This window comes from Herpailurus yagouaroundi, unplaced genomic scaffold, assembly GCF_014898765.1.
Source record: "Herpailurus yagouaroundi ecotype Mexico unplaced genomic scaffold, PumYag 159, whole genome shotgun sequence".
NCBI lineage: Eukaryota > Metazoa > Chordata > Mammalia > Carnivora > Felidae > Herpailurus > Herpailurus yagouaroundi.
Window position 1 is genome coordinate 57,718,522 of NW_024412400.1, and position 11,412 is coordinate 57,729,933.

Genomic DNA, 11,412 nt, shown 5'->3' on the forward strand with positions numbered 1-11,412 from the left:
CTATGTGTTGTTCTTAAAAAGAGTTAGGTCTACATTTAATTCAGACATATATACATATGCTCTAAGTATATTAATTTATAGTCACAATTAGCTACAAATTTATGTTATAGAATAACTTTATTTTGTATACAGTTTTAGCATGAAAATATTGTAGGTTAATATTGTTAGGTTAATAACATTTGATGCTTCTTAACGGCATTTAAATTGTTAAAAATACCAGTTATTTCATGATATGAGTTTTATATACACTGTTGAAAGGACTTTTCAGTATTTACCTGAAAAGATGTGACCTCTGTTATCTATTTTTTTTTATGTATATAGTATCTATTATAAATACTATCTGTTGGGGTGCCTGGGTGACTCAGTCAGTTAAGTGTCTGACTCTTGATTTTGGCTCAGGTCATGATCTCATGGTTCCTGAGTTCAAGCCCCACACTGGGCCCCCCTCTGACAGTGCAGAGCCTGCTTGGGATTTTCTTTCTCTCCCTCTCTCTCTGCCCCTCCCCTGCTTGCTCGCTCGCTCTCTCTCTCTCTCTCTCTCTCTCTCAAAAAGTAAACTTTAAAAAATAAATAAATACTGTCTTAAATAATTAACTCAAACATGCTATAGTAAAAGGAATTCTTTAAAAACTATTATAACATTAAAAAGAGTTATGAAGGGTGCCTGGGTGGCTCAGAGGGTTAAATGTCCAACTCTTGATTTCGACTCAGGACATGATCTTGAGGTTCGTGAGATGGAGCCCTGTATCAGGCTCTGTGCTGACAGCATGGAACCTGCTTGGCATCCTTTCTCTCTGACCCTCCCCTGCTCATGCTGTCTCTCTCACCCTCAAAATAAATAAACAAACTTAAAAAAAATTAAAAACAAAGACAGTTATGATTTATCTGCCCATCGTATATTATGATAAATAGTAATTTGGATAGTGATCAGTATAACTTTCTGGATACTTCATAATATTTACAAGATAAGTCAGTTACTTTCTGTGAAATCATAGTGCATTTTCCTTTTTTCAAATAATATCACATGTAAACTATTTAGGAATTCAAAATAAAATATTCTATCCAAAGTCATGTGGTTTATTTGTATGTGTGTACATGTGTTTATAAATATAAAAAAGGGGAATTCAAATTTTAGGTCCAAAGTCAACAGGAGACTTGAAGGCAGTTTACTTCTAAAGGGTGGCTGGGTGCCTCAGTTGGTTAAGCATCTGACTCTTGATTTTGGTTCAAGTCATGATTTCAAGATTCTTGAGGTTGAGCCCTGTGTCAGACATCATGCTCTCAGCAGAGCGAGAGTATGGAGCCTGCTTGGGATTCTTTCTCTCCCTCTCTCTACCCCTCCCTGTGGTTGCATGCACACATTTCTAAAAGGATGTGTTCAATCTTCTGTCTTCTGAGTAACAACCAAAGAAGTATATATATTATATAAATATAAATGTATCTATATGCAAAATATAAGTATATAATATAATTTATTTTTTATTTTTTATTTTTTTTAAATTTTCTTTTTTTTTTTTTTGAACGTTTATTTATTTTTGGGACAGAGAGAGACAGAGCATGAACGGGGGAGGGGCAGAGAGAGAGGGAGACACAGAACCGGAAACAGGCTCCAGGCTCTGAGCCATCAGCCCAGAGCCTGACGCGGGGCTCGAACTGACGGACCGTGAGATCGTGACCTGGCTGAAGTCGGACGCTTAACCGACTGCGCCACCCAGGCGCCCCTATAATATAATTTATATATTTATACATAAATATATAATGTAATGTACTATAATGTAAAATAGATATAAGTATATATGTAATATATATTACATATAATAATAAATTATAAGTATATGTGGTTTATAGATATTTACAGTAATTGAATATCTGTAATTAATATTAAGAAACATTATCAGTAATTGCTGGCTCAGTTCTAAAATGCAGTTCTGCTGTATTGGTTCAGCAACAAAAAGGAAGATTCTCAAGTGACCATATGTTTGATATTCAATGAATGATTTTTGAATTTTTCTGCTTTTTTTTAACATTTAGGTATATCTCACATGTAAATGTATTAAATTTTATTTAATTTTAGAGCTATTAAGTTTGATCTGGGAAAAACATATTTCAAAAGTAATCATATTCAAGAACCTGGATATTGCTTTAAAAAGTACTTTCTTGGGCGCCTGGATGGCGCAGTCGGTTAAGCGTCCGACTTCAGCCAGGTCATGATCTCGCGGTCCGTGAGTTCGAGCCTCGCGTCAGGCTCTGGACTGATGGCTCAGAGCCTGGAGCCTGTTTCCGATTCTGTGTCTCCCTCTCTCTCTGCCCCTCCCCCGTTCGTGCTCTGACTCTCTCTGTCCCAAAAATAAATAAACGTTGAAAAAAAAAAATTTTTGTAATTAAAAAAAAAAAAAAAAGTACTTTCTTGGGGCGCCTGGGTGGCGCAGTTGGTTAAGCGTCCTACTTTAGCCAGGTCACGATCTCGCGGTCCGTGAGTTCGAGCCCCGCATCAGGCTCTGGGCTGATGGCTCAGAGCCTGGAGCCTGTTTCCGATTCTGTGTCTCCCTCTCTCTCTGACCCTCCCCCGTTCATGCTCTGTCTCTCCGTCCCAAAAACAAATAAACATTGAAAAAAAAAATTAAAAAAAAATATTTATTAAAAAAAAAAAAGTACTTTCTTTTATCAATGTCAGTTTTCTTTTATTTCTGTCATAGAGTCCTTGTATAAAAAAAAAAATAATTCTTAATACTTCCTAACCAAAATATGTCCCACATTTAGTTCTCTACATGATGTTTTCCTAGGTGCGTTAGGAGTACACATCCACATACTTCTGTGGTGGAAAGTGGGTTGTCACCAACTGCTTGTTCAAGTAACTAAGCTTATTAATAACACTTCTTTTTTTGAAGTGGGAAATATTTTATATCAACAAATTCTTGTTGATCTAACAGACTTATCAGTTGTTAAGTCAATATACCACTTAGTACATATAGAAGAAAAACAGTATGCCAGTATGGGAAATAATAATTTAATTGTATAACTATAAATGTACATATTAGGTTTATAATATATTAAAAATTATGTTGTATAATACATATACATATATATATATATATATATATTAATAGTTGCAATAATAATGTAAAGGATTTTGACTGCTGGTTATGGCTCATAGCTAATAGAAAAGAGGAGCTAAATATCCAGGTTAAAAGAGAGATTTCAATTATTTGGGCCAGATACTCCATTCATGACTTTTGGGGAGTTAAAGTCAAGTTTCCCCCAAGTAGCATCATCCTAGCTTCTCCAATACCTCCATTTATCAAAGTAAATTAATCAGAGAATGGAACAAGAATGGAACAATAATGAGGCTCTAAGAAAACTCCCAAGAGTCTGATAGTACGTTCCAGAAAGAAAAACTGGCATGATGGCTACATGTTTGTTAAGCTGAGATATCTACAGGCCCACTCTGGTGTTCCAGTGATTAGGGAGAAACATGGCAAGAACTTTTTTAGGAGAATATAATTTGTATTCCCTTTAGTGTTGAGGAAAATATTAAAACAGGATGTGGTGTCCATTTACCAGTAGACATCTAGAAGTGTGAAAATACCATGTTGTAATAATGTGCCCAGGATGAAAACCAGGAGATGGCTAACTCCAGCTACTTGTGATCTTTAAAACTCAAGTGAAGTGCTTCAACTTTTATTGTTAGTCCTCCTAAAGAAGTATGGGAATTTTGAATTGTAAAGAAAACTTAGAGGCACTTAAGGTTTGACTCAAGGAGTGGCTATGCTGGCAGAGTCTGATCATGTTATATGTTATGTGTTGAAATGAGCTGTAAACCCATATCAACCATAATAAAACAAAATACCTTTCTGAAGAGCTTTTTCACACCTGAATTTTCAGTGTTTATAGTCATCATGTGAGTACCTTTCTGAAGAACTTTCTCATGCCTGATTTTTCAGTATTTTTAGCCATCATGTGAGTAAGGCATTGTGTCATATCTCTGATGCTCAAACTGTAAACCAGAGAAATTAAAGAATTCCTCAGAGCCATACAGTAAGAATACGTGAGTTTTCAATGCAGAATTATTGGTTATATCCACTATTTAATTATAAAATTGCCTCTTTCCTATTCTTTGATGTAAGTTTATACATTATTTCTTCATTAATTTTTAGATTTTGGAGATGTAAAATGAGCCATAAACTTCAAAATTTAAAATGATGGATTTTAATTTTCTTCTTTTATTTTCTTTATTTTCTTTTTTATGGAGATATAATTCACATGCCATAAAATTCACCATTCCAAAGTGCAAAATTTAATTGTTTTCAGTATAGTCACAGAATTGTACAATCAACACTACTAAATAATTTCAGAAGATTTTCATCATCCCAAAAAGAAACCATGTATCCATTAGCCTCTGTATTTCCTACACCCACAACCAATGGAACCGCTAACTTACTTTATTTCTCTCTAGATTTGTTTATTCTGAAAATTTAATATAAATAAAATTGTAAATGTGTGTGGCCTTTTGTGTCTGGCTTCTTTCACACTTCTTTTAAAGCTTCATCTATTTTGTAACACATAACAGTACTCCATTGCTTTGATGGCTGAATAATGTTCTGTTACAGGGATATATGACTTTGTGTTTCTTTGTTCATCACTTATGGTCATCTGTGTTTTCCCACTTTTTGGCTATCATAAAAAATTCTGCTTTGAACATTCGTGTACTTAGTGCACGCATAAGCTTTCAATTTTTTTTTGCATATATTCTTAGAAGTAGAATTGCTAGGTCATATGGTAATTCTACATTTAACTATTTGAAGAATTGCCAAGCTGTTTTCTAAAGTGAGTGGTACCATTTTAAACCCTAACTAGCAAATTATGAGTGTTCCAATTTCTCCCTATTGTCATTAACACTTGATATTGCCTTTTTTAATAAAGCGATGCCAATGGGCATGAAGTGGTACCTCATTGTGATTTTGATGTTCATTACCCTAATGACTAATGATATTGAGTATATTTTCATGTGCTTATTGGTTATGTGTATATCTTCTTTGGAGAAATATCTATTCAAATAATTTAACCATCTATTAATTGGGTTATTCATATTTTCATTGTTGAGTTGTAAGAATTTTTTTCTCCCAGTCTGTGGATTGTCTTTTCATTTTCTTGATCATATCTGTTGAGACATAAAAGTTTTTAATTTTGACTGAGTCCAATTTATCTATTTTTTTGTTATTTGTTTTCAGTTTCATATCTTACAGTTTTCACTTTCATTTAGGCCCTTGATCCATTTTTTTTTCACATCATACTCTCTTATTCCTCTTAAACTCCATCCCTCTACCTTTATTTATTACTAAAGTTAACATATTGTGATGCATCATTTCAAACACAATAAATTGAGCAAAATGCAAAGTCTCTTTTATAACCATAATTAATCCTTCAGTATTCTATCTATAGTTTCATAAGTGGTATAGATCATATACATTAGCATGCATATGTATGTAAATATGTATTATATATCTATTTGTCAAATAATACACTAATATTATATTATTATTCTTGTCAAATGAGGTATTTTATACCTGTTAGGTCAAAAATGTCTTTTTTTTAGCTTCAAGTTTTTTTCAAGATCTTGCCAATTTTTACTTTGCCTTCTAACTGGACTATGACTGTATGAAGAATATGTAAAATATGACTATATTTGACTAATATGACTAATATATAGACTGTTTGAGTGATCTAATTACTTTTTTCTTGTTTATCTCCTTCTTTATAAAATTATCACCAATTTGCTCAGACCAAAATCTTCGAAGTCATCTTTGATATTCTTTTTTTTAAATCTCAGGCTTGGAATCCATCAACAAATCCTGTTACCTCTACTTTCAAAGTGTGTTCAGAATCCATCTATTTCTGATATAGATCAACTCCATGTCTATTAGTTTTTCTCTAGCCTCGATTATTGTAAAAGCTTCCTAAATGTTTTTGCTGCCATTTATCTGCTATTTATGCTCACAGTCTATTCATGCTACAATATTCAGAGTGTTCCTTTGAAAAGAAGACAGGATTTGTCACTGATTTGATCAAATTCCACTCTTAATTCTGTCTTTTTCCAGAATAAAACTGAAAGGCTTTATGTCGATCTAAGTGACTGACGTTAGCTAGGCTTCGCTACTTCTCTGACCTCTTCTCTTCCTCTTTGTGCTTTTCCCACTCCATCTAGCTCCTCTTGCCTCATTTCCGTTTTTCCTCTTCATTTTGCCTTCTCAAATTCTTCATTGTTATTTACCAAAATAATGAAGAAAAACAGTGTATTTCACCACCTTGAATCTGCATTCTCAGGTTTTCACTTTTCCATTTAAATCAAAATGCATCTATTGAAACCAATTCTGGTTTTTACTCATGTTAGGGAATGTCACCAAGAATATCATTAATCTTGACACCAGCACTGCAACTGTTAAGTATAAGTGCATATAAAAATTGCTATTTTTGGAACATGGCAAGAGTCAAATTGTGATCTATTTACTGAAAAATCACATGGCTTAATTCCTCTATTTTATTTGGATACATCACTTATGTATTTGACTATTTCTGTCATCACCCTAAAATAAATGTTACATGTCTTAAAAGTACACTTTTATCGTAACTTGATTTTAATGCCATTGGAAAACAAATTCATCATTCAATTGATGAAACAATCAGGATTGAAGACTTTGTTGACAGATTACAGCTGGCAACTTGTGCATGGCATTCTGTAGCTGTATATCTTTGTGCAGGCCATTTATATTTTGAGGCTGGCTGTCTTCATATGTATACTTCCAGTGCTGTTGAGAGAGTTCAATTAGGTTATGTATTTAAAATCTCTACCACAGGGGCGCCTGGGTGGCTCAGTCGGTTAAGCGTCCGACTTCGGCTCAGGTCATGATCTCGCGGTCCGTGCGGTCTGTGAGTTCGAGCCCCGCGTCGGGCTCTGTGCTGACAGCTCAGAGCCTGGAGCCTGTTTCGGATTCTGTGTCTCCCTCTCTCTCTGACCCTCCCCCATTCATACTCTGTCTCTCTCTGTCTCAAAAATAAATAAACGTTAAAAAAAAATTAAAAAAAAAAATCTCTACCACAGAGCCTAGGACTTTATAGGCAATCAACACGTGACAATTAGCCCCTTTTTTTCCCTTTTTACAAATTTCTATCAAATGTCATGTTTTTAATTGCATTAATGTTGTTTTTGTGCCTCTAAAATTAAAATATTATATATTTTTAAAAAGCCTGTTATCGATGTTATATTTTCTAACTATTGGTATAATACCATGCTTTTCACAATGACTAGAAAACTTTAAAAAAATATATTTATGGGAGCAGGTTTAATTATCTTTTTGTCTAAATAGGGAATGGAGGAAAACAATAATCTCTTTGCTTGTAGAAATATGACATAATCTTATGAAGGTTGATTGAAGCATTTGATTTAAGGAAATTACTTTCCCACATTAAGAAAGGTGTTTATATAACAAGTTGACTATTAAGTATCAAGCATGGCAATTTCATCACTCCACCAGCTGTTCACATTTAATATTTGCATAATAGGATGAATAGTTTCTATAGTTATTGGTCTAGATATTCATCTCTATTCCATGTGGACACACTTTTATCAAAATAATCACTTCTTTCATGAGCTTTCTGTTGGGTCTAATTTACTTTTCTTTTGTAGTTATATGATTATGAGGACATAAACTTTTCCATATAGGGAAGTCTGCTGGGTATTATAAAAACATATCGAGTTTCATTCTATTGATACACAGAGTGAAGACTATTTGGTTCAAGATTTAATAAATATTCAGCATAGTACAAAACAGCTTGTGCTTTATGGTTTGAATATGGTGTTTATATTTCTAATAGCATGTTGGACATGCTAGCTCCTTTGAAATGTTGAAATAGCAATCAAATTACTTGTTTTCCCTGATGTATTATTCATCATTCATATTCTTATGTACTTACTTTTGATATGTATCTGTAAATTGTAATGGAAAACAATGTGTTATTATACTTACTCCATATGACTTAGTAAAAATAAGTTGTGAGTATGTGTGTGTATATATGTATGTATAAGTATGTATGTATGAAACATACATTCATGTGTGTGAAACAAAAGGGATTGAAAAGAATATGATTTTTTATTTCTCATTGTATGGGATACTGGATGCTCAGAACAGATCTGCCAATTAAAATTTAATGCAGGATGGATCTAAAAACAAATTTTTAATCACTGATACACCCAGAAAAAAAAAAGCCAAAATGAGATGAAAGTGGAAGGCTTGGGAATTAGTAAAATTCCCATTTTACCTATTTTGCCCTGACTATGTAGATGAATCTTCATCATACGGAATTAATAGATTCACAGGTGACATGTAATAATAAGTCTTGTATCTAGCCCAGGTAAGAAGGCTCATAGAACATCCCAGAATAAATTAGAAACTCCAAAAAAGATATACCTTAATTTTACAGGTGAAAAGAAGGCATCAGCCAGCGACTTGCTTACCTTGGCCTTAATACTGGCTTGAGGGGGATAAGTCTCCACTAAGAATCTATGATCATAAGCTGGCCTTCATACAAGGTGGTGGGATGGGGAATTCTCACAGTTTTGATTTACTATGATCTAGAGTAGTTTCTGTTTCCATTTGTCTGGCAGAGGCAAAGGTAAACACTTTTGAAGTGGTAAAATTTCAACTCAGCTGTAAACATTTCCATGAATTAATAACTCAATGAAAAGTCATAACAACACAAAGAAGGAAGCATCATGAGACTAAGCCAAAATAGACAATTGTGAGCAGAAAAAGAGCTAAAAATATTTACAGTATTGGAACTAGGATACACAAAAGTGCTATATCATTTGTTACAAGAAAGAAATAACAAAACTGAATGTATGAGAAATATAAAGTTGATAAAAATGACTAAGAAGTTTTTAAAGGTTAGAAATTTTAGAACATAAAAATTAAAAAAAAATTAAAAATTTAGTGAATTAGTTAAACCACACATTAGAGCAAACTGAAGAGCAATTTTATATTAGATATGAATTAATTCACCAGAATTCAAATCAGATAAACAAAGACATAGGAAATGTGAAAGAGTGAGACGTAGCAATCAGAATAAAAAGATATAACTTTCATTTTTTTTTTAGATTTCAGAGGGATGTCATGGAAATATATGAAAGAGAAAATAGTCTAAGCAATATTAATTGAGATTTTTTCCAGAATTTCTGAAAAAATATCTCAGTTCTAAGAAGACAAAAAAAAAGATAGACATGTAATAGTGAAAATGAATAACACAAAAACCAAAGAGAATCCCTTAAAAGTGAAGACAAAAGGAAGAATAGACTATTTACAAATGATTCCAATTAGATTGATACCTAATTTCTCAATAATAACAAAGAGAGGGGGAGGAACTTAGCATGTTTTCAAGACTGTGCTCTTACTTTTGATATTTTGTGAAAATGTCTTTTAAGAATATTGGTAAAATGGTTCCAGTAAAGACAGAGTAACCCGTATCTATAGTAATCCATCTTCTTGTAACAATTACATACTCTGGACAAAATATATAAGGCAATTATTTTCAAACAACCAAACATATGTTTGGTTTTCATTTAACTCTGTCAATAAGGTTACAGACCTTTATAACACCACATAGATATGCAGCGATACTAATGTTTGACACACTATACATCAATAAAATTTACAGTATTATTTTCTATTCTGTAACAACAGAAATTATTTTTTCTATGTACCATATGTTCTCAATAACTGAGGTAGTGAATAGAAGTCATTCTTTAGTAAATTTTAGATTCCCATCCTCTTTTTCGAAATTCTTATTCAGATATTATAGTGTAGGATTTTGCAGACAAGAGCTCCCAGGTGTGGTTATGTGACTTTGCTCATTTTTCCCAAAAGGGATGACACGCTGTCCTTAATCAGTCTAATACTAGCAGTTTCACCACGGGGAAGGTGTTAGATAACACTAACCAGGAAGATGTTAGAGAACAATAGACACCACGTTATCCAGTGATGTCCTGTCATAACTTAGATTTACCAGAGTCTTTCTATAAATTCACTACTATAGCCTGGCTTTCTAAATGCCCAATAACTGTCCTAATTACCTTCCAGCAGCAAAAGTAAATCTTCCTTGCAGAATCCTCAACTAATCTCTATAAATTTTCAAATAATATATCCAGCATTTAATAAAAAAAAAAAATCCTTAGGATAATGGAAAACATAACCAAATTACCTAAATTGAAAGATGGGGGGAAGAAAGGACATTAATCCCTTAAGCGATTCATATATTGCTGTTATTGACAAATTGAAAACAACACAGAGAATTTTAAGAGAAGAATGTAGAATTTAAAAAATCAAATAGAGGGGCGCCTGGGTGGCTCAGTCCGTTAAGCGTCCGACTTCAGCTCAGGTCACGATCTCGCGGTCCATGAGTTCGAGCCCCGCGTCGGGCTCTGGGCTGATGGCTCAGAGCCTGGAGCCTGTTTCCGATTCTGTGTCTCCCTCTCTCTCTGCCCCTCGCCCGTTTATGCTCTGTCTCTCTCTGTATCAAAAATAAATAAACATTAAAAAAAATTTTAAAAATCAAATGAAATGGTAGAACTGAAAAATACAATAATAAATCGAGAATTCAAAAGATCAGTTAACAACACATTAGACATGGAAGGGGAGAAGATTAGTAAACTAAAATCACATCACTAGAATATATTACACAGAGGGAAAGAAACGGGGAAAGCAGCAGGTTACAGATAGGACCCTTTCTACAATAGAATATTATTTCATCCTAAAATATCTCACATAATTTTATTGGAGATCCAGAAGAAAAGAAAATGCAAAAAGATACAAAAGCAATATATGAAGAGATAGTAGATCAAAGTTTCCCAGATCAATTAAAACATCAAGCCACATATACAAGAAGCACAATTCAGGCAGGATAAATACAGAGAAAAGAACATCTTAGAGATATCAGAGAACTACCAAGAGAACAAAGAACTGAGAAGGCAAGGGCAGGGACCGGAGAAGAAAACTCAAATACCTGGTGAGAATATAATTCAAAATGAAAGCATAATAAAGACATTTTAGGGCCAAAAAAATCTGAGAAAATAGCAAAATTACATGGTAAAAGCAGAAATAAATGAAATAGGGAGAAAGTACAATAAAGAGAATGAAGAAAATCAAGCTTGGTTCTTTGAAAACACTAAATAGGTCTTGATAAAGACCTAGCAGAACTGATTTAGACAGAGAGAGAGAGAGAGAGAGAGAGAGAGAGAGAGAGAGAGAGAGGAAATAGAGAAAACCCATATTGTCAATATGTTTTTAAAGGATATCACTACAAGTCATGCTAAAAATGAAGTTCTAAGAGGATATTTTGAAAAACCTTGTTGGCAATATTTTTTTT

The 11,412-nt window shown here is 33.4% G+C and overlaps 1 long non-coding RNA gene across 1 annotated transcript in view; it reads right to left on the bottom strand.

The window, feature by feature from the left end:
- Positions 1–6,710: 6,710 nt before the first annotated feature.
- Positions 6,711–11,412, bottom strand: part of LOC121033350 (uncharacterized) — a 9,178-nt gene continuing 4,476 nt past the window's right edge. The window contains exons 2-3 of the long non-coding RNA XR_005791848.1: positions 8,463–8,652; positions 6,711–6,803 (exon numbers count right to left, since the gene is read on the bottom strand). This is a non-coding gene — a long non-coding RNA (uncharacterized LOC121033350). The remainder of the gene's footprint in view (positions 6,804–8,462; positions 8,653–11,412) is intronic.